Genomic DNA, 6,838 nt, shown 5'->3' on the forward strand with positions numbered 1-6,838 from the left:
TTAAAATTATCAGGATTTGTAGGTAAATTTACCTATCGGTATCCATTGCTATTTTACCAACGAATACCTACCTACATGTGCAAAATTCATAAGTAAATCTACCTATGATTAATATTAATAATATAAAAATTATTAATAACAATATTAAAAGTATTAATAATAATATTATTACTACTAATATTAATAATAATAATATTAATATTTTTGTTTATATTTTTAATAATATTAGTAATATTGTAAATATTATAATTAATATTATTTATATTATTATTAAGATTATTAATATTATTAAAATTATTATTACTATTAACATTATTATTAATATTATTAAAATTATTATTACTATTAACATTATTATTAATATTATTAAAATTATTATTAATATGATTATTATTAGTATTAACATTTCTAGTATTGTTCATATCATTAAAATTGTTATTATTACTAATATTTTTGTTAATATTAATATGGTTAATTATTATTATTTTTATTATTAAATATATTATTAATAATAAAATCTATAATAATATTAATGTTGTTGTTATTATTAATATTAATATTTTGACATGATAATACTCATAAGAATAATATTAATCATAATATAATCACTAAATTTGTGTAGTGTAGTAGTTAAATATTTTATTTCTATTCATGAAATCTGGGTTCGATTATCTCTAACAACACAATAACATTGATAATATTTACTTACAAATCAACATCGATATAAAGAACTAAACAATGTGTATGAAAAAAAAAAAAAATGCATAAACGTATGTATATAGCACGGTTCTGTATTCATATTTTGGTATTTTTTTAACTTAGTTTTTTTTTACTAGTTAAATATGTTAAAATAAATAAAATCCTAAAATTATTAAAAATCCCGCACAAGCAAGAAAATACAGAATCTACTTTTATCTTATTATATTTTTCACGTCCTGAATGTTAGATAGGAATCTAAAAATGAAAAAAAAAACAAAAAAAAATTACTATATAAACAAATAGTTTTAGAATAAGCATTATTGAAATCTCCAAAATAATTAAAAAATAATAAAGAAAATGAATATATTCTCTTATATTACAACACATTTTTTTTCTTTTAACACTAAGATACATAAATATTATGGATTCAGTTTTCTAAATTAAATAGTAAAAAAATTAAAAGGATAATCTGGTGGTTTGGGAGGGAGGGATGCAACAAAGAAGAGAGAAGACGTAGAATGGAGGTGAGGAAAAATTAGGCTTGAAGATTAAATTATAAGTTAAATGTATTTTAATCTTTTTCATGTTAATGTTAGTATTGGTGCAAGTAGTAATTATGGGTTAAGAAAGCAAAAGCCCCGACGTGATATTTCATTGTGTATATAGTGGGTTTAAATTCTTGTATCCAATTAAAACTGCAAAGCATATTTCTTGGATCTTTGAATGCCCATTTTAAGGTTTCTATTGACAAGCACTGCAGTGCCTTGAAACTTGGCTGCTTCTTCCTGCACCTCCATACCTTTTTGTGCCACCCCATAAGTTTTTTTTTATTTCAAAAATACTCATTTTTAATATACCGGATTACATAATCCAGAAGTCTTTTTTCAAGATCCATAATTAACTTATGGATTATGTAATTCAGAAGCCTTTTGAATTATGTAATCTGAAAGCCTTTTGTGATTAATCCGGAAGTCTTTTTTTAGATTTATAATTAGCTTTCAGATTATGTAATCCGGAAGCCTTTTGTGATTAGCTTCCGGATTACATAATTCAGAAGTCTTTTTTATACATAAGATTAGCTTTCGGATTATGTAATCCGAAAGCCTTTTTTTTTCTTTTTTCAGATGTGTGATTAGTTTCCAGATTACATAATTCAGAAGTTTTTCTAACTATGAGATTGACTTCCGGATTATGTAATCGGAATATATCTGAACTACATAATCCATAGGTTTATTTCAAATTCAAAAAAGAATTTCGAATTTTATAAATCTCAAGAAGAATTCTGGATCCAAAAACATCTTTCAGATTATGTATGGGAGTGGCAAAAAAAAGGAGAAAATGATATTCTTACATTTAATATGGGGGTGACACAAGAAGGTATGGAGGTGTAGGAAAAAAGAGTCTGAAACTTAACTTGAATAGCAAGCCCTGACAAACTGAACTGACCTGCTTTTCGGACTCATTAAATACGGAAATTTTTTCTCCACCCCCATAGTTTCTTTCTTCACCTACATAAAATTTCAATTCTAAGACTACCTTGAAAAAAGGAGCAGAAATTGTTTTTTTTTTTTCATTTTCGAATTCTATAATTTGTAGACATTCCGGAACTCTAGAATTTAGAATACATAATAATATTATCAATTTTAGAGTTTGGAAGGTATTTTTTGAGTTTAAAAATGCATTTTGAACTCTATAATTTGTAACATAATTTTGTATTTCGAGTTTTAGAGTTGAATTTTTAGTTTGAAAATGTATTTTGAACTTTAAAATTTTGAATACAATTTTGTGTTCTGAATTGTATAGTTTGTAAGGTGTTTTTTGGATTGAAATTGCATTATGAACTTTAAACTTTTGACCCAAAAAATAGAAGAGTGCAAATTAGCTATTGATTTGATTTTCGTTGCTAATTTGCATTGATTTAGAGATAGAAATCAAATTGATTGTTAAATACAAATGTATGTTTACAAATTAGCGATCAATTCAATTTTGATCGTTAAATGCCTACAAATTAATTATCGAATTTGATTTCGATTGCTAAATACAAATATATGATCGTAAAGTAGCAACCAATTTTGGTTTATGTCACTAATTTATACAATGAGTGAATTCTAGTTAATCACTAAATACAAATACATGACTACAAATAGTGACCAATTTTGATTTATGTCACTAATTTATACTGATGTAGCAACCAAATTCCAGTTGGTCGCTAAATACAAATACATGATTACAAATTAACTATCAATTTAGTTATTGAGTTATAATTATTTTATTATTATGATTATAGTTATAATCATTTTATTATTATAATTGTTATTTTAATTATTATGATTATTTTTAACAATAATATTATTGTTTTGATTATTATTAATATAGTAATAATAATAATAATCATTATTATTATTATTAATAATAATAGTCGTAATATGATCACAATTTTTTTTGAAGTGGTTATAAGTTCCATCTCTGCTCAAAAGATTTTGGTTCACTTTTTTCTCACAAGTTGTTAACATTATTATTATTATTATTAATAATAATAACTCTAAATTAGTTACTAAAAATTATTTAATTTTAATTATTAAATTTAATTTCATTGTGAATTTTAACTTTTCACCAATTTTTTATTATTGAATTCATCTCCTAAAATTTAGTGACCAAGTTTTCTAGGACTAAAATAAAGACTGATTACTACAAGAAAATCATGAAATAGAAACTATTTTTTAGAGATCAAAATAATTAGTTACAATAAAAATTAAAATAGAGACTATTTTAGAAATTAAAAAGAAATTTGGTTTCTAAATTAAATAGTTTCTAAATTGGTATCTAATTAACCACTAAGGTTTTAACTACTAATTATTTAGTTTCTAAATTTAGTAGCAAAATCTTGGTGACTAATTAGATACCAATTTAGAAACTATTTAACAATAATAGAAAATAACATAAACTAATTTAGAAACCAAATTTTTTTTTAGTTTCTAAAATGATATCTAATTTAGTTACTATTGCAACTAATTAATTATTTTGGTTTCTACAAATTGGTTTTTATTTCATGATTCTCGTAATGAATATTGTTATTTCAACATAAAATCAATTTAATAATCAAATTTTACATTTTAACGAATGATAAAAGATATTTTTCTAAGAACTCATTTTGTCCTAGTTTAAACTAAGAAAAATAATTATTGAGAACCAAAATTTAATATAAATATATTTTTTTTCTCCGAAGAAAGTGACTTTTAGGTTGAATCCACTAGTAGTCTTGGTCCTCTCTGTCCGAACTTAGAAGTTGGATATGCTGAAATTGGAACAACTAAATTTGGTTCAACGTGGAATCCACATTAGTCTAGGATTCAGTCCACCAGACAAGATATAAATTATAGCATATCTAAGGTGTTACCAACATATATTTGTCGGTGTTGGTAGGGTTCTGCAACCTGCAACAACAAATTCTAATTATGCACTATTCTAGTTATGCTATTCTACATGCTCAACTCTAGTTAATGTATTTTTTTTAATAAACTAGTTAATATACATAGTGGAAGGCTCACGTTTTTTATTAAAAGAAATAAATGTTTTTCAATAATATATGTATATTTGTTAACCTACCGTTAAAATATTTTATGTAAGAGTTCTTATATATAAAAATGTTGTCCATATATAGAAAATCAGTTCTTTAAAAGCGAATTTGAATTTTTTGAAACAATTGTAAGATTTATTTCGAATTCTTAAATACTATAAAATTGAAAAAAAATAACTGTTAACGTTGTTAGATTTTACGTAGTGTGGTAGGATCTAGCTTTTTTTCTTCCGAAAGGGGAAGCGAGCAACATCATAAAATTAATGGACATATTATAGATTAATCATCAATAATATATTATACTTAATTAATTAATTTTCTCTGTTTTTATAATTTTATTTTTCTATTTTTATAATTTTTTTTATCTTATCTTATAGAAATTATTAAATAAAAATTAATTTTAAAGATTAAAAAAATTAGTTATTATATTAGATATTATTTTAAAAATTAAAAAAATTATTGATATTTAAATTATTTTTTATTATTGATAAATAGTTTGATATATAACTATTAATTTAAAAGTTATTTATAATTTAAATATTTTTTTTTTTAGTTTTTAAGATAATATATAATTTAATTTATATAATAATTAATTATTTTAAATTTTTAAAATTAGTTATTATTTAATGACTTTTTTAGTAGTATTATAAACAAGTTTGCTATGAAACTTTGTGAATCAATAGTTGTGGAACCGAAGTGAAAGGTGTTTGGTAGTCATCTTAGAATTACTTTTTGTACCGAGTTGATTTACTCTTTTTTAGGTTGCATATTTTGAGTGTAGATTTTGTGAAGAACATTTTTTTAATAAGAGTTGGAACACTCTTAAATATTTTTTATAATTTAATTTAATTTATTTTTTACGGATAAAAAATATAATCTAATAACAGAAATAATTTTTAATAGCAGCACTGTGACATATGGGTGGAACTTATAAAAACAATTAAACTTTATTTTCTTTCAAAGAGCTAGGGAAGTGTTTAATCTTTTATTTGTTTTGGTTTTGAGGTTTCTTATCTAACTTTTGATTCTTTTAAAAGAGTTGGAGAATTAGGGTTCCATTCTTGAGGATGTTTATGAATTCTTTGAAGACTAAAAAATTGCAAGACGTGGTATGGGATATTTAAGGAAACGATCTAGGGCAATGATCTCCAAAACTTCAATAATTTTCGTTTTGATATAACACGTAGTGTTTCATGCAAGCGTGTGTAATTTTATATTTAGATTTCTTTTTGGGTACTAACAAAGGAAAGGAATCTCAAACTTTTGGATGCACGATCTTCATTTTGAAGGCTGTCAGGTCCTTTATTGAAAAGAATGTCGAAAGGGAATATCCAATTGGAATTTAACAAATTGTTCATGGAATTTTGTTTATTAACTAATCATCATCTTTCACCATCACATTCTCTTCGTTTTTTTTTCTTTCATCCACGCACTCCGTCTTTATTTTAGCTTTTTCCCTTTAGTTATCTAACCTTTAAAATTGTTGGAATTATTTATCATGTTAACGTCGTTTCTTTGACATAAACAAGACATAACAATATTCGAAAGGTGGGTAACAAAACTGATAAAACATAATCAGACGTCTGATTAGAAAATTCGAGGAGTATATTTATTCGTAACGTAGAGATGGTGGAAGTTAAGAGAGTTATTATTGATTTTGATATTTTTATTAAAATTGTTGTTAGTTGAGGTTGAGTCTTTTTGTTAGTAAAAAATTTAAGAAATTTGATGAAGAATGATCTATTGTTGATAATGTATATGTTGTTATAAATGTTGTTGATATAGAGGTCCAGATCTCAAAATGATATTTTTGCTGATATGTCTTATTTAGATGATGTCTATGAATCAGATGATTTGTTAAAAGGAGTGATTTATTGTGTCATAAAAATTTTGGTATTTTAGAATGATTCTCCCATCTCAAATTTTCAACTAATGCAACAAGTCCTAACATTGTTGCTGTCAAATGTGTTACTTCCGAATCAATTTCTCAAGATTTGGCTTTGCATAATTATTTTAAATCTCTTTCAAGTGATGAACAAAAGGCTCAAGGGTCATGATTGACCATCTTGATAGTAGATATAGTTGAATCTATCTTAACTGATATTTTTTTACAAGAAACCAATTAAGTTTCTAAGTTATGGGCTGAAAAGATGGATGAATAAGGATAAATCTTTAAGTGAAAACGATGAACCATTTCAAATTTCTTGTAGATCGGGAGGTCTTCCTAAACCTGAAGTAAAATCCAATAAGAAGACCTTCAAAGCAGGTCAACCCAAGAAAACATAATGGTAGTGATGTGCATTAATATCTTAGAATTTTATTACTGCGATGCAAACATGATCAATCTTATTTTATTTTTTGGGATCCAATTGTTCATCTTTGTTGTCTTTATGAAAAATATTAGAAAATGTTCTTTTGTTTGTCTTATTGTCTTTATTTAGTTTTTTTTTATACTTCAAATGTACTTGTTTAGGTTGGAGTTTCTTTGTTTTTCTTCTAATGAATTTGTTTGTTTTATTTTTTTATTTAAAAAATTAATACATGACATTATTATATAAACTA

Source organism: Phaseolus vulgaris, chromosome 7 (assembly GCF_051622355.1).
Source record: "Phaseolus vulgaris cultivar YP4 chromosome 7, ASM5162235v1, whole genome shotgun sequence".
NCBI lineage: Eukaryota > Viridiplantae > Streptophyta > Magnoliopsida > Fabales > Fabaceae > Phaseolus > Phaseolus vulgaris.